Consider the following 18,097-nt stretch of genomic DNA (forward strand, 5'->3'; position numbering starts at 1 on the left):
GTAAACTTGGCAAAGTACCTATGGAGGTTAAATTGAATGAATTTCACCAAAATAAAAAATTTTTGTGTATCAGGGCCTGTGTGGTAGCACAGTAAACTAATCCTCAGCCAGCATCCCATGTGGATGCTGGTTTGATTTCCAGATGCTCTGCTCTGATCCAGCTCCGGGTTTATGTACTGGGAAAGGAGCAGAGAGTGGCTCCAGGCCTTTGGGCCCTCTGGGAGACCTGGACGCAGATCCTGTCCCCCGCTTGAGTTGGCCCAGCTACAGGAAGCAAGCCAGTGAATGGGGGACCTCTCTAGATATACATAACTCTTTCAAATAAATCTTTTTAAAAATATTTTTTTTTTGCATCAATAGAAACCGCCAGAGTTGAAAGACAAGCCGCAGGAGGGCAGAAAATGCTTGCAAATCACTTACTTGATAACGGATTGATATCCATGAAATGTGAAGGGCCCTTCAACAACAAAACACAAATGACCAAAAAGGACATCAGCTCAAACACTTTTCTCCTAGGAAGATACGCCAATGGCCAACAGGCACTGGAAAATGCAACCTGGCTCTGCATTAGGGAAGCACAAGTCAAAACACCAACGAAACACATCCCTAGGATGACAGGAGAAGACAAGTGTGACAAGCCCGTGAAGGACCTGGCGCTCTTGGGCCCTGCCGGGAGAATGTAAAAGGCAGCAGCTGCTCCAGAAAACAGAATGACCAAGCCTCAGAAAACAGAAACAGAACTGCCATTTGACCCAGCAATTCTTACTCAGGCTTATGTTTATATCCACGACCACCACTACCACCAGAAATGAAAAGCAAGCGTGTGATCAGATACATCACACCTACGTGGAGGCTTTTTTAAAAAAGATTTCTTTTAATTTATTTGGCAGTCAGAGTTAGAGCCAAAGAGAGAAAGAGTCTTTCATCTGCTGGTTCACTTTCCAAACGCCTGCACCAGGTTGGGCCAGGTTGAAGCCAGGAGCCAGGAACTTCCATCCAGATTCCCAAGGGGGTGGCAGGGCCCAAGTTCTGGGTCATCTGCTGCCACTTTCCCAGAGGCCTTTGCAGGAAGCAGGAGCTGAGATGGAGCAGCCAGGATTCAACCCAATGCTCATGTGCTTGCCACTGTTACAGGCAGCCACTTAACACACTGCACCATAATACTAGCCCCACATCTGTGCTTAGGACATCATTCACAATAGCAAAAAAGTGAAAGCAACTCAGAACCCCTTGGTGGCTGAGTGACTAAGCACAACATGGTGTGTCCATACAGCACAGACATGCAACCCGTAGAATCAAGGAGATCTGTACACCACAGCCCTGAGGGCCTTTAGGGGATGGAAGGTGCCAATCACAAGAGGACAGAGACTTGTCTGGTGCCATTTGTAGGAAGACCCACAGAGTCCAAGTCACAGCAACAGCTGGACAAGTCCAGGAGGAGGAGTTTGCAGAGGTGAAGGCTTCCTGAAGGTGACCACCCCACAGCACACACCGACTTCAAGGCCACCGCATGGAGCACATAAAATTCATCAAGGTGGCCACTTCTGCACAGTGCATGTCTTTCCACAATATGAAAGACACAGTTTTTAAAGGAGAGGAAGAAAAAAAACTCATTTTACTCCAAAAAAAAATTATGAATGGTAGTAATTGCCAGCTGGGCTTGTTTTTCAAAGACTTTCAGTTCAGAGCCAGATGGGCATAAAGGGAAACCCTCTATGTCTTTGAAAAAGTAATTAAGGCAAATCACTTCTCTCTTCTCTTAGCTACCCTGCAAAGAATAACTGGTCCGCAACGGATCTGGTTCAAACTCTCTCCCTCTTGAAAGGCAAGGGTGAAGCCAAGCGTGTGACCCCAGCCTGGCCCCCTGGAATCCGATGCCTGCAGATCCTATCCTGTGACACTGGAATGTAATGAAAAAGTGCTGCCAGCAGGATGGGCCGGGGTCACACGCTTGGCTTCACGAGCCGTTTCCCTAAGGGCAGTTGTAGAGGGAGTGGACAGTGGGGTTAGAACGGGTAGCAATAGCTTGAAGCCCAAGAGTTGCTCCAAATGTCTTAGAAAAACAGATGTCTGTGGTTCTGCTATAGGAGGACACGGACCCCAGCGAGACACTCGTTTCTCAACAGCTCAGAATCAGGAGCGAGCAACAGAGAGGAGGCCGAGTGGGTTGCGGCCCCGCTGTCCAACAGGCTCACCTCTGTAGTGCAGCATGCCTGATTTCGAAGGCCTTGCGAGCTGCATCAGGGCTGCTGTCCAGGGATGGGGACACCACACCCTCCACTCCAGTGGAAAGGACACCCCACCCTCTTGGTGGGCCCCTGTCTGGGGTGAAAGCACAACATGGTTCAGCTCCCCCCTCTCTGGGGATTTTTCTTAACTGTTCTCAGCTCTTAACAGAAACGAGATTTCTTTGACCACATTTTGGTCTCTTGAGGGGAATTTTGCCCTTAAAGTGCCAATCTGTAGGCTTAGGAAGGCTCTGCTCCAGCTTGGAGCAAGGTGTTGAAGAAACATGTTATGTAATGAATTTTTGGAAATATGCGAATGAAGGGCTTCTCTTGGAGTTCAAATCCATTTTTTAAACAAATGTTTACTCGCGTTCAACCTGGCAGGACCTCAGAAACAGTTTGACCAAATCCGTTTAAAAGCATGGTACATGGAGTAACTAGTCCTGCTGGGGTTTCTGTTTGTTAGATGTTCTGCACTGTTAATTAAATTTCTGTAAGGCCAAGGTCTGGATACGTCCCTGGGGGGTACAAGACTGCCTCCGCACATCATCTAACGTGTCCTCTCGACCCCTGCTCTGCTTCTCCCTGGGCAGAATTGGTGTGCTGGGCAGGAAGGTGGTAGAAAGATGGCTGGGAATTTATCTTACAGGACGAAAATGATGACAGGCCGGGGGGTGGGGGTGTCAGGAAGTTCAAGGGTAACCCACAGGACACTCAGCTGTCAGATGCTCAGATCCGTGTTAGCCAAAGTTCGCTGCTCTTTCTGGGAAGCTGCAGCCTTGCAGCGGACTGCTGGGTGAGGGTAGAATTGCTTGGTACCTCTGATGAAGTTACAAAGACTCAGGCGTTTGTTCCATCTTACAATAGACTGGTGAATCCGATTTTATGGTCAGCACTAGCCTCCACACTTGGGAAAGCAAGGCGGGACCTCATGAGAGAATACTTACACAAAAGAGCGCGAAGGGCAGAGGTTGTTCAAACAGGCTTGGAGAGACAATGGTTCTGAAAGCAGCTGAGACCAATTCTGCGGTGTTGTGAAGGTGCATTGCCAGCCAGATTCAATAGAGGGGCTGGTGTCTCAGGGAACATCTCCAGCCTTCAGTGCCTCCGGTGAGGGGCCAGAGGCTGGCCCGGGAGGTCTGGTCCCCCGGGCTCCTGTGCCTGGCAGCCCAAGCTTTGCCAGGCCAGCTCAGAGCAGAGGCTAGGAAGGCATGCAGTCTCCCGATAGCATCCAATTAATTACAAGATCCATTATCAGCAGTCAGCAGGGCAACTTTGGCAGAAAGCATATTTGTCACCCCGAGAGGAATCCGACGCTCAAAATAAACAGGTGTGATTAGGACGATAAGCAAACTTCTACCCACTTCAAATCCCTTCATCATTAAGAGAGAGAAAGATAGAGACAGGGTGCAAATTGGAGCAAGATGGGAAGCGTCCAAGAAGAAATTAAATGACTAAGCAGTGTCTGGAGGCCTTGGATGAATGGAACCAATTTATCTCCCAGAAGCTTCTGGAATGTGAATGTCTTGGATCAGCACCGGCATCCACACTTGCACAAGCAATGAGATCTCGACTTGTTTCATTTCATCTTGCTTTATTTTTTGGAGTTCTCAACCAGTCCATAGGAAGTAAGTCGTTGTAGTAGTGATGGGGTGCAGTGGTCTGTTCACACTGAGGGGTCTCTCCTGGGGGGATTTTGCTCTGTCCTCAGGTGACGCTTAGCCACCATCGCCACAGTCACAGTACAGGCCAGAGGGCTGCCAAACAGCCCACTGTGCACAGGACAGCCCTACTAATGTCCAGCGCCCACGAGTCAGACCACAGCGCTTTCTGAGCCACTGTGATCACAGCACCCTGAGGAACTCTGGATTGCAAGGGACAAAGCCCAACTGAAGCGATGCCAGCAAAGTGGGCTCCTGACTGGCTCTAACAAGCCATGTGCATCTGGGACCCTCACACTACGCCTGCAGATGGAAGCTTAGGGAGGCACCTGCGTGGTGTGCCTGGCTCTTCTGAGGTCATTCACTTTGTCCACACAGAAGCACTTCTGTTTCCCATAAGCAGAGGGAGAGGACAAGAAGCTGGGAGCTCTCTGGCTTTCTGTTGATGTAAGGACTTACTCCAGGACGCCCAGCATTGCTCTGGGATATGCATCTCTCTCTAGAAAGTGGTGGCAGGGATAGGTGCAATGCAGCGTGAAGCTGAGCCTCCTGCGGAGAGACCAGCTCAGAGAGGTGCTGTGCAGGCCTGTCAGTCGGGGCCAGGGAGCGTCTGTCTCTGCAAGAACTGGGCTGAGCAGTGTATCAGCCTCTTCCTCCTGGCCTCAAAAATGCTCTTCGCTTTTCCCTAGTACCCCTCTCTCACCTGTGGCTCCCAGCGTGCCAGGAACTCTCTCATGACTTAAAACACTCAAAAGAAAAAGGCAAAGAACAAAAAGATCCTTTGCACGTTTGCACATTCTTTCTTCCTCCTTAGCTCCAAAAATGAAGTAAAACAAAGTGAAGTCTTCCGGTGCAACAGGACACCACTGGGCAGAACCCGGCCAACCAGGACACACAGCCTCAACTCAGTGCTGCTGAACTTAACATCTTCCGACTTCACGGAGCCAGATTCAGCAGAGATGCTCCTTCCGGCATCCTTCCTGCTTGTCCTTTGAACAGGTTGTTGGGTCCAAACTTTGTCACAGGCTGGGTTCTGAGATGGTGAGTGTTCCTGACTGCAGACAGCAAGATGTGTTCCAAGCACGTTTGCAGTAGAACAAGGAAAGCTGGGGTGTTCTGGCGGCTGGGCTACTCAATGCATGGTCAGCTGACAGTGGGTTTATCAAAGCCTGGCCGCACCTTAAGCCGAGAAGCATCTGACCTGAGAATTTTGGGGAGCTTTGTGGCCAAGTTACAACAAAGGTGTGAACTGTGTGCTCCAGGTTGTTCAGCAGCAGGAGTGAATACTTTGTCAGGGAGTCACACCGAGGCTGCCGCGTCTTGGCTGGAAACGGTGTCTACTGAGGCACGGAAGCAAGGCTTCTTCCTGCACTGCCTGTCATTGGATGCACAGAAACTTGTAACAGCAAAGAGAACACTGGGATGGAATCACCCTCCCACGGGAAAGACAAAGGCCTTCGGGACTCCTGTTAAACACCTTGTGTTTGAAAAGACCCGCTCCCTCATGCTTCATGTCGCTTGGGACTTCCTGAGTCCCAAGACTGAGCGTCTTTGTACAGGCCAGGACCCAGCGGCTCTGGGCAGCAACTTGGGCTGCGAGGAGACTGGTGGACAAGGTCAAGTGTGATCAGCCCATTTGGTGAATGAGGAAAGCCAGAGCTGGCTGTCTGCACTTCCCTCGGGGCTGGATGGGAAGGGAACGAAAGCGCCACAGCAGCCATTACTGTTGCCCACACTGCTCTCCCGAGAGCCGTTCCGCTAGTCCCAAGAATCTGCTCCCTCCTTGTGGCTGCCTGTCCCCACCACACACTGAGTCTTCCCTCAGTGTAGGCCCTGGCCTTTTGTCTCCCGGGCTGCTCAGCCTTTGGCCAGAAGCAATTACGTCCATTCAGACTCTAGTTTTCCCACACACTCCAGCTGCCAACAGCTATAGCCCCAGCTCCGAGCAGAGAAACCATTGTTCAGAGGCAGCCAACAAAGCCAAGTGGACAAAGCCCGCTTGGGCTGGAGGTGGGGACGGCCCACGACACCCAGGCTACCGTTCCCAGAGGCCAGCATGAGGTCTGAACCCTCCCCAACTAGAGCTAGCATGCTCTCCGACCAAGCAAATGCTGTCAGTCAACCCACTCATTCAGTCCAGTCCTCATTCCTGGGCGTGCGCCCTTCTCTGTATTCCCTGTTCACATTTTTTTTTTTTTTTTTTTTTGGATTGACTCATTTGGAAATCAGATTAGAGAGAGGGAGAGATGAAGAGATCTTCCATCTTCTGGTTCACTCCCCAGATGACAGCAATGTTTAGGGCTAAGCCAACCTGATGACAGACATCTAGAAGCTTCGCTCAGGTCTCCCATGTGGATGGCAGGGCCACCTTGGCACTTGAACTTTTCCCAGGCCAACAGCAAGGACATGAAGCAGTGCCCATAGGAAGTGCCCATGTCGCAGGCGGGAGCCTTACCTGCTGTGACGCAATGCTGGCCCCACCCTATGGGTGGTGTCATTGCCTTCCCAATGTGATCCTGTGCGACATTGCCCCTGAGGGTCTGGGCCTCTGTTAGACCCCACATGAAACCATCATGGACCCAGCGCCTTGGCTCAGTGGCTAAATCCTCACCTTGCACATACCATGATCCCATATGCGGGCTGGTTTCCCAGCAGCTCCACTTCCCATCCAGCTCCCTTCTATGGCCTGGGAAAGCAGTCAAGGATGGCCCAAAGATTTGGGACCTTGCGGCCACATGAAAGATCTAGAAGAAGCTCCTGGCTTCAGATCAGCTCAGCTCTGGCCACTGTGGCCATTTGGGGAGTGAGCCAGTGGATGGAATGTTTCTCACTGTCTTTCCTTCTCTTTGTAAATCTGATCTGCCTTTCCAATAAAAACAAATGAATTTGAAAGGAAGGAAGGAAGGAAGGAAGGAAGGAAGCGAGCAAGCAAGCAAACATCACAAACTGAGGGACATGCCTGCAAACACACAACCAGAATGCTCAGGCTGGTAGGGTCAGCCGAATCAAAGGAGGTCTGAGAAATGGCCAGAAAGCAGGGAAGCCCAAGGCGGCATGACAACCAAGTCGGACACGGCGTCCTGGATGGGATGCCCTACCTGGAAAGGCACAAGGGCAGACCTGCTGCAATTTGGCCTCGTCGTGGAGTTTAGTTAGCAAGAAGGCTGCGGTGTTAGCTCTTTTCTTGGTGGCAAACACACCCCAGAAACACGTTAGCAGCAGGAGACTGGGCCAAGACTCGCAAGTGTTCTCTGCACTCTCTGGGCAACTTTTCTACGAGTCTGAAATGATTGTTTATAATTTATCTATTTGGAAGGCAGAATTACAGAGAAAAAGGGAGGGAGAGAGAAGTCTTCCATCTGCTGGTTCACTCCCCAGATGACCATAACAGCCAGACTGGAAAGCCAGAAGCCTCCTCCAGGTCTCCATGTGGGTGGGTACAGCGGCCCAAGCACTTGGGCCATCTCTTGGTGCTTCCTCAGGCCCAGCAGGGAACTGAAATGGAAGCGGAGCAGTCAGGACTTGAATCTGTACCGAAACGTGATGTCAGCTTTGCAGCTGGCGGCTTTAGCCACTATGCCACAACGCCAGCCCCTAGAATGATTTTAAAACAAGAAAAATGCATTTAAATAAAATCATCTGCTATAAAAACAATCAATCTTTTAAATGCTGCTGTTCACCCCAATCGGAAGGTAAGAGGACTGTCTGGAAATCACTGTCTTCTAATCCAATTATCCTTCTAGCAATTTCTCAGTGCCTGCTCCTAGGCTCCTTGCTTGACCAGGGCTCCTGATTATTAAATCTTGGAAGAAAATCCCGAAGGGGCGATTTCTCTGCTCAGAGCGCAAGTGATTCAAATTGCTCCGAGCAGAGAGGCTGGATGCTGAGCCGCACAGCGTAATTGAATCGTCTGGGCAGTGCCGGGGAGAAAACGTGACTGGGTGGATGGAGAGATGCTTGGAGACCTCCATGGAACCCTGGGAGTTACTGCTGTTTAAGCCCGCTGAGGAGGCTGCAACTCCTTGGGACTGGGTGGCGAGCGGCGCAGAGGAACCCGGAACACCACAAGGCACTGAGTCCAGGCTGCTGGGAGCCGGCGAAGGCACAAAGCGGCTCACCATTAGGGAGAGCAAACTTTCCACCTGGAGCCCCAGGTTCTCGCACATTCCCATTGCTCCTCAAAGCATGGCCCCCCGCCCGCCCGGCCACCCCAGGCCTTGGGGCTCCCTGCCCTCCTCGCCAGCCCCACAGGCTCCCCAGTCCGTGCCGCCTCCAGAACTCCGCACAGGTACATCTTGGACGATCCCCTTGGTCCTGGCACTTGGATCTGCCCTCTAGCTTCCCTCCTCAGACTGAGCCTTGTAAACTGGCAGCTTTGCTCCTACACCCAGCTGACGGGAGGAGTGGTCCTCCCTCCCTGGTGCCCACGCTGCCTCTTCCCCTATTACGGGGCTGACACTCCATCGCCCGAGGCAGCTCTGCCCCCAAGGCTCTCACCTTAGGCCTGGCCTAACCACCACCTTCACAGATGATGAACTTTCCCAGAACGGATGTGGGCCAGGTGGGTCCAACCTAGACTTGTCACCAACAATCCCCTAGGATGTGTCCCAGACTGGCTTTGGGTCTCCCACGTGGGTGGCTGGAACCCAACAGCTTAAGGACCACTGCTGCTTCCAAGGGCTGCCCTAGGGGATACCGGTGTGCTAACTGGCACACAAATTGCCAGGCGAAGTGCCCGCTCTGTTTTCCTATTCTTTCAGCATGGCAGAATATCCTTAGGAATGGATGCCCTAGATTTACTTCACATTAACCTTTGGGTGGAGAATTAGTTGTTCCTTCTCTGTCCCAGTTACAAACTGTTCTCATTTGAATGTCTGTGCACATGCAAATGGGTTTCTGTAGGACAGATGTCCATAAGTGGCCATGGCACAGCAGCCCCACCCTGAATGACTGAGGTGGCTCCCATATTGCTCACCTGTGAGTGTCACCACCCGACAGGACTTTGTGGCTTGTCCTGAAAAAAAACAGGGGGAGAGGAGAGCTTTGCTCTGCCTGAGTGCATAGTTAACGCTGGCAAGCAGGTGCAGTTATTAGCCCCATCTCACAGAGAAGAAAACTGAGTATCAGGAATGACAATTGCCCAAATCACGGAACTGAGGTAGAGCACAATGTGAGTTTGGCTCCAGGTCTGCCTCGCTCCGGGGCCTGGGTCGCTCACCCCACTCACTCCTCCTCCCAGCAATGGGAAGCCTTGGCACGGACCATGGCAGCACCCCATGGGATCTGCTGCTGCCAGCTCCACAGCAATCAGTCAGAGACCGGAGGATTCAGTGCGTGGTTGGGTATGCAGTTTTCTTTGTCTGGTTTGAGTTATTGGGGATTTGGGATTATGCTGATATTTTTCCTGCTGGACTCCCAGAACTGTGGTTATTTTCTTTTATTCACTTATTTTCTTTTCCTGTCAACCTTGGCTGCTAAGCCCTCCTCAGTCTAACCTCCCTGATCTTCCTAAAATTGCACCGGATGAGGGGGATTTGCTGTTTTCAAGTGTGGGGCTCTGCAGGGCTGGGCCCGAGTCCCCCCACCCAGGCACCAGCCCCCCCCCAGGGCTTGGCTTTGATCTGTTGGATTCAGAGATCTCCAGCTCTGCAGGGAAAGCCCCCACCTCCACACCTCCATGACTCCCTTACAGACTGGATCAACTTCAGCCAGATCAAAAGTTGCTGTGTGCTCCTGGGCCACAGCCACCGCCTTCCTGGGCTGCCCGGCGGGCAGCACCACAGAACAGCAAGCCGTGCCCAGCACTGGCCTGCTCTCCCTCTGCTGACAGCTGTGATGCTTCCTCCGGTCACTTCTGAGGGAGCGGGTGGCAAACGGGCAGCCCCTCCAGAAGTGACTGACAGCCCCTTTGTGATGTGATGCATAGGTATCACACACCAATCACATGTCATCCTAGCGCATGTTCAAGAGCAAGTGGGGGATTTGGGGAGCTAGCAAGGAGTGTGGGAGAAGGGCTCTGCCTTCAGACGGACGATGTGGCCACACCGCCCCATAGATCCTTGTCAAATTTAGCAAAAGTATCCAGGACATTGCAAAGGTCCATCCACAAACCCCTCCATCTCTAAGACTCAGCTTCCTGAAGTGTCAGCAAACTGAGCAATCAGGCTATTCCCACGCACAGACAACCCAAAGACAAGTGCACACGTGTCTTCGGGGTGCTGTGGGGTGGTAGGGAGGGCCAGCTCTTTCTGCAGCTGCATGGATGTGATGACAGGGGACACTATGTATGGCAAGATCACTGGCCTACATCGGCTTGCACAGCGCGTGTCTCTGGTGATGTAGCCAGAAAGCAGCAGCTCTGGGCAGAGGGGAGGTGGTCAGGGGCTAGGAGGGTGCGAGGACGCCTTCCAGGAGCGGGCGCTCTGTCTAATCTAGGTGGTGGCCGAGAGTGGAGACAGGCTAGGTCCTCCAGGAGAGACACTAAGTCCTTGTAAATAAATGTGCTGTGCATACAGATATTATAGATATTGCAAAAATACAAATAATAAATGTAGGGTGTTCAACAGTGTGGGAAGGAAGGAGACTGGGTGGGTGGTAAGAGCAGTGGGTGGGCGGGCGGCTGGATGGCTTGACAGATAAAGCCAGTTGCTGTAAAGTGGATCACTTCATGGTCTTGTCCATCTTAGCAGGCAGGCTTCCAAGCTGTGGACATCACAAGTTGCCTCCCACTAGCATCAGCACTTCTGGCATTGATCGGAAGACATTGATTAGCTTCCAGAGCTGACTGTGGTGTTGATGAGCCAGACTCCAAGTCGGTTCTAAGGGCGCTGAGAAGTCAGCAAGGTTTGGCTGAAGGACTTGTGGCTGCAGACACCACAGCTCACCCTGCTTCCCCGCCACTCCACCCTGCACACGGAGCTCCACCCCTGTGTCATGAGCTGGCTCCCACATTTCCAGATTCTCTCCCACGATCTAGTGTGAGAGTGCAAACAACTGGCCACCTGAACAGGCACCTGAGCCTCAAGGGCAGAGAGAAGAAACAGGAATCTCCATGCTGTCGGCTCCCTTAGGGACAGACACAGATCTTCCTGCCACACACACTCACATACCACATACATACACACTGCACATACATAGCATATACACATATATACACATACCACGTGCACACATATGTGAATGTCATGTGCACATGTGCAAACATATGTGAATGTCATGTGCATACATATATTCATGTGCAGTATATACATGCCGTACATATGCACACCATATACACTGCACACATACACACCCAGTGAACATATATACCACTTATGCACACATGCCACAAGTACCACGCACCACACATACGTACTTCACCCTACACACATGCACACTGCATATGTGTACATGTCCACACGCATGTATATATATATATATATATATATATATATATATATATATGCACACCTCACACCACACAGACTGTGCACACATCACACACACCACAGGACATGGCCTCTGAACTCATATAGATAATGAACTCCCAGTCATAAGCTGTTGGCACTAAGGAGGATGGAAATTTAATCCAAGTGTGTGTTGGGGAGGTTGGCCTAAGGAGAGTCCTCCAGCCGCTGGGGTGCGCCCTCAGCAGGTGGTTTTCACCAGAGGGTCATTGGGCCCAGTTTTTGTCTTTGTTTTCTGATCTGCCAGGAATTTAATTCAGCCTCAGCCTGCCCCTCCCTTTCTCCCTCTCTCCCTCCCTCTCTCCCTCCCTCTCTCTCTCCCTCTCTCTCTCCCTCTCTCTCCCTCTCTCTCCCTCTCTCCCTCTCTCCCTCTCTCCTTCCCTCTCCCTCTCTCCCTCCCTCTCCCTCTCTCCCTCCCTCTCTCCCTCCCTCTCTCCCTCCCTCTCTCTCTCCCTCTCTCTCTCCCTCCCTCTCTCTCTCTCCCTCTCTCTTTTCTCTCTCTCTCATCATCATCTTCATGATGTGGTCTTCCTATTACCCTTTGGACTCATCAAATGTTGACCCAATGCCAAAACCATGAGCCCTCTGTAGGAAGCTTGTCCTGGACATTGTAGTCATGGAGCACGGCCAGCTACCCCTGGCAGGCCCAAGCCCAGCCCAAGCCAAGGCCCCTGCCAAGCTCCAGATCACGGCCACAGCAGCAACACTGCCGAGATGGGGGAAAGGGTGGGAGAGGGCTCAGCACAGGCACAGGGAGTGAGCATTTGTCCCAGATGATGGCCAGCTAGTCCACTTTGCCCAGGACTGGGTGGAGACTGGACTGGCAGTGCTGAACCCAGGGAAGTCCCAGAGAAGCGGGGACAAGCTGATGACCCTAGCAAATGGCTTTCTGCAGTGCTCACAGAAGACTCAGATGGGATTCCTCTCTGGAGCTGGCGTGGGCCTCTAGATTCTCCAAGGTCAATTCTGAGAAAGTCTGAGTTTGCAAATGCAATTAAAGAAAAAAACTGGACTACTAATGACTCCCTATCCTCCCAGGGTGCTTGTCCCCAGCGTGGGCAAGGTGAGAGTGAAGGTTGTATAACGCAAACCCTCCCTTCCTCACCATGAAGCCCTCAGCTGTGTGCCAGGGCCTCTGGCTACTGCAGAGTATTAAATAGCTGTTAACTTACTACCCTTGTCCCAGGCCATGGAAGGCTCTCGAGGTACTGATGAGTTCTGCATGACAAAAGCCAGGCCTTTTCACTGTGCTGAATTAATAATTCACTATTGTTCATAAAATAAGAAAATCCAATTGCCTGTGTTTCAAAAAACCAAACTCATTTCTTCCCGCGAGCTCTGTGGTGGCTCCCCCTTTTCTCTCTAAGTGTCAAACGTCAATGGATAAGATGCAAAGCCTATGGCTTACTTTGAGGCAGAAAGAGTAAATTATGCATGACTTTAAAAAATAGTAATTGTGAGAAACAGTCTTCTGCTCTGGCCTAGGCTCAGGGCACAGCCAGGAACCGACTTCCTACCTTTGTGGGTCACAAGAGAGCCGTGGGAGAGCAACATTTTGTACCTTCTATGTCTGTCTTCCCTCACAGGTGCTCGTAACACACTAGCTCCATGCAGGGTGCACCAAGCAGGGGAGCGGTCCTGTGCCTAAGGGGTTTCCTAAGCTTTCCAAGAGGCTGGACAGACCAAGCCTCCTGTGAGCCACCTCTGCCACCGGACACACTCACATGAGGAGTCAGAAGAGGCAGGAGATGCCCAGAGCTTTCCCAACTACATCTCCTGCAGGATGAGACCGGACCATCTGCAGAACACAGGATGTCACGGTCACCACCACGGACCCAGAAACTTGCAATGGCCCAGGGCGTCCTTCACCTGCCACCGTCCTGGGTTCTCTGCAGAGAGGAGGCAGGGGGATATACCAGCTCAGCCTCTCTCATGGAACGGTCTCAGGTAAGTCCCTTACCCATTCCACCTGTGACATCCCACTTACCCTGGCTGGGAGTAGGAAGGGGTTGCCAGGAAGATGAAATGACCCAGCACCATGGTTGTTGGAGTGTGGTCTAGGATCCTCTGGACCTGACCAAGGGATCTGATGCTTCTTGTTTCCAATAATGCTCCGATGGAGTGGCCTTCTGTACAGATTCCCGTCGAAGCACATAGTCGTGTCTCCGGAGCCCACACAGAGCGTGACGTTGCCACAGACCCTGCAAGAGACGTACCAACATGGGAAGCCCTGCCTCTCTTTCCATTCAATTCTTGTTTTGAAAAATGTTCTTTTCTATTAAAAATAGGTAATGAGATTATTGTTGTTATTTTAAAACAAATTAACAAATAATTTCAAGTGTTTTCAGTTTTAATTTATAATATAATAAATATAAATCACTTTTTAACAATAGAGATTTTGTAACAAACATTATTTGGAATGCCCAATCGCATTTAAGGATGTTGAAGACCAGAACTGCTGACTTAATTAATGGGAAACCCTGTGAAACAGTAAGCGGCACCAACACTAGTGCCTCATTTAAAAGAATGCATCTGGAAGGTGGGTGCTACTGGACCCAAAACCGAAGCGTGGTGGTGGCATGACGCCAAGTGGAGACGCAGACCCCGGAGAAGCCAAGCAGAGCCTGACTCCAGCCCAGGGCTGTGTGGGTGCGGCCCCTGTGTGCTGAGGCTGACACCAAGCCTTTGGTCCCTCGAGCCTTTGTCCTGTGGGGTCAGCTCTGAGGGGCTGCGGGGGGCTTGTGGAGTGAACCTGCAAGGTTCAGCTGACAGGGCACAGTTGGCAGGTCTTGTCTCATGCTCACACCGTGCTGGGGCCAAAGCCCCCACCCGCGAGCAGAAGCTCACCTCCCTGGACCCCCACATCGCCAGCAGCCGGTGCAGGCCAGGCTCGCAGCAGCTGCTGCTCCGAAAGAATCAACAGACCCAGTGGGCTGTTTGGGTTTGGGGTTTTTGTTGCGGGGCGGAGCAAAGGTGCTTCTTCCCCACCAGAGGAAGCTTTTCTTGCTCAGGGAAAGAGGCATCCATTCTTGTGAACCAACCGCATCCCCAAACTCTCTTTTATTTGAATATTCAGGGGGAAAATCCTAGAAGCTTATCCAAGGAGGACCTTGCAAGCCTCCAGGCTGAAGAGCTCATATTTATAGGAAGAGCCTTGTAATGCTGCCTCTGATCCTATCTTGGCATTCCGTGACGTCCTAGGCGTGCGTGGAAGCCAGACACCTGCCACCTTCCACCTGCTACACCTCCCAGAGTGAGCCATGACTCTGTGTTAACAGAGCAGGTGTCCCTTTGGGGTTGTTGTCAGAGCCCTGCAGCAAGGCAAAGGCCATGGGCTTTAGCTGTGCACAGAGGAGCTGGAGCCCCCAGAGAGGGGCTGTCCTGGATGCCGCTTCTGTGGCCTCAGATGTGTGTGCATGTGGCCTACATGCCTTCTCCTAGCGGGTGTGCAAGACAATCATTTGAAACGCATATGCAAATAATTGAAAGCTACCTGTCCTCGAGCTGTGCATGAAAGCAGCAAGCAGTGAACACAGCGGTGATTAACAGTGAGCTTCCCCCACCCCCAGCGCCCAGGCTTAGGACAGAAGTCAATTAAATTTCCACCTGACGTCCCCTGCGGCTCCCAAGTGTGTTATTTTCTGCAACCTATTGGTAATTTCCAACCACCTGGTTACAAAATCGGTGAACAATCTCCCGAGCTTGTCTCGGTGCTGTCCTCCTGCGGAGTCTTCCTCTCCCGCATGAATCAGTGATGAAATCTGCCCAGTGGCAGGTGTAATTCTGTGACCATCCCTCCCCCGGCCCCATGTCTGTGGGCTCCCCCTGGCAGATAACTGCCTCCCCTCCAGCTCTGCTAATGGCTGGTGGCAGAGGCAGCCACGCTCTCTTTGCCACCTGTGAAAATTGAGTTTCCACAGCAAGGACACAGTGATCATTTATAAGCCCCCCTGCTGGGAAGCATTTAGCTTTGGGTCAGCTGCACAGACGGAGGTGGGTACCAGCCCAGCTGCGACAACAAGCCCATCCTTGTTTCCCGCAGGTTTTATGTGACCTGTAAGCCATCGGTGGCTTCAGATGCTCCACGTGGCTGGCTCTGCACAGTCCCCTTAATTAAAGACCAACATGTACCCTCTGCCCCCAGGCCCGGAGGATGAAGGATGCTCGCTGGCACTTTAAATACAGCATGGATTGAAGTGCTGCCCCCACCCCACCCCATCTCTCCTAGCCGGCTGTATGGACTGAATGCCAGGAGACTCCCCTACGTTGACCCAGGAATCAGTTTGCTAATTGGCCGATCTCGGTGGGAAAGTGCACAGCTATTGATCGAAACGGTCAGGTCCCTCAGACTTTGAATCTCCCTGGGAAGGGGACTGGCACCACTCAGCAGGACAAAGTGGTGAGCAAGACCCTGGAGCCTTCCGGGAGGCCCCAGCACAGGCGCAGATCCTTCCCCAGCGGGCCATGAACGAGCTCCCAGAACACGGAGCACAACTCAGCCGCCATCTGAGCCTAAGCAAGCCAGGTGAGTCCCGGAGGACCCAGGGAGACAGCAGCCCCAAACGTCATAGTGGCACTCCTCTTTGTCTTCATCTGGATGGAACCAAACACTATGAGGATCTCAAACCAGGGTGGTTGACCAGCCCTCCAAGTGTCTCCCTCATGTCACTGCTTAGATGATCCACAGTGATGATGAAGCGTGGTGCTGTGAAAGCCCAGGGGTCTGCCCCTGAACGGCTGCTCCTCGGGCCGTGTGGAACAAAGCTGTTGAAGCTTAGGTACCTCCATTTTTAGGGACAATATAAACCTTGCAGTCAAGAGTACTAATTTAACTAATTGTAACTAATTTCCAGCTTTCAAATCCCAGGAGAATGTCATCTCTAGATCCCTAAAGGAGCTGCAGATTGCGGTGGGAGTGCTTGGGAGGGAAGTGGGAAGTACCCTGCTTAACTCTACCAGCAGAATCCTCCAGCAGGGAGCTTGCCCTGTAGGCTCACCTCCTCCCTTGTCCCCGATGCTCTTCCCTGGAGCACCCCCACTGACCGGTCAGCTTCTCCAGCTCGGACATCGCTGCCATCCCGGTCCCAGTGCGGTCTTCAGGGTCCCGCCCCCACAGCCTCTTGCTTTCATCTCACCTGGATGGCCTCTTTCTGCATTTATCAAATTGTAGCTCAAGAACAGAGATTCATTTTGTTCATGACATCCTCTATGCCAGACTGTTCCCGGAAGATGGCAGGTGCTCCACGCATACTATTTGGATGCAAGGAGGAGGGTAGGATGGAGGGAGGGAAGTGAGGGCGGGGCAGGCAGGAGGGAATCCACAGTGGGTCCTGGCTGTGCCGCCAGGAACCCAGTTGGGGAAAGATCCTGGCCCTGCCGCTGGGGGCCCTGTCTCTTGCTGTCAGTCCCTCCAGGCCTTGTTTCAAGGGAGAGAGCTGCCTTCGTCAAGATGGGGCCACTCTGTAACCCAGGCAGCCACATCCAATGAGTCGAAAGGTCCGGCCCAGCCAGCTTGCTCCCCTCTGGCCACCAGCTGCCCATCCTGCCTTCTAGAGGCGCACCTGCCAGTGTGACAGCCTGGCCCAGCTGGCCTGCTGCATTTCAGACTCTGCTCCCACACAGCCTGAGCCCTGTCAACCCCGGCAGGCCCATTCGCTGAAGTCCAGAGAAGTGCAGACGCTCAGTAGGAGACTCACCCACATCACCCTGGACAAAATGGCCTTTGTGAGACCACTACTGGAATCGGCAATGAAACATTGACAAGTTTCTTTTCCACGACTGAAAAGGGTTGCTACTGCCTGGCAACTAAATATCCAATAAATGTTTGTCGAACCAATGGGAACATCTTCCTTTCTTGTTCTCTGTTTCTCCACTAAGAATTTTAAAAAAGCCAAATATAACAAGACGAACACATTCAGTCCCGGGCAGTGATTTGCTCCAAATCACGTGTTTCGAACACAAAAGAGATAACTACTTGTGATTTTTTTTCTATTATTTTCTTTGTGCAGGAGGTTTTTACATTAATTTATTCTCTTTCTGCATCAGGTTGTCTTGTAATTGGACATGCGAAGGGCTTGTCTTCCAAGGGCTTCTGATGATGTCTTTTCCGCTGTGAACGTCTTCTTTGTCTGCGATCCCTGCCGCATCGCCCACGAAACAGCAGCTCAAGTGCATAAATTATGAGACCACACAGGCCCTGCACATGTCTATTCGAGTTCAAATGCCTTAGGAGAGAAGTTGTCTTTTTGCAAAACAAACACAATCGACCTTTGATTAACCAGCATGGTTCGGGGATAGAGTGAACTGGATCGTTAGATGTTCTGGGTAATTTCCCATTTCATCAGAAATCCATCGATACCTGTCCAACTTTGTTTTATGTCTTGGTAGAACAAATTGCTAAGAATGTTATATGACTGGAGTTCTAATGATCTGTGATTATTTTAAAATTACTGTCTAGGAGTCAAGCTGGCATCTTGTCATTTGCCTATTGTTCGTAGCCTTGCCCGTCTGCCTGCTGAACTGTGGTCTTTCAACTTTTGACTTGTGGAGTTCCTTATTGGACGGCGCCTTAAGCTTTTGTCTGTAGCATAAATTAACAATATGTCATCTTCAAAATAATTTAAAAAGAAGAAATTTATTGATATCCTCAGGCCCTCATACAGCACATCTTTGAAAGACATGCTGTTCCCTCTGCTCCTAGCCAGCGATGCCGAAGAATGTAGAACGCCACAGAACATCTCCGAGCAGAATGTGGTTGGGCTCT

This window comes from Ochotona princeps, chromosome 22 (genome assembly GCF_030435755.1).
Source record: "Ochotona princeps isolate mOchPri1 chromosome 22, mOchPri1.hap1, whole genome shotgun sequence".
NCBI lineage: Eukaryota > Metazoa > Chordata > Mammalia > Lagomorpha > Ochotonidae > Ochotona > Ochotona princeps.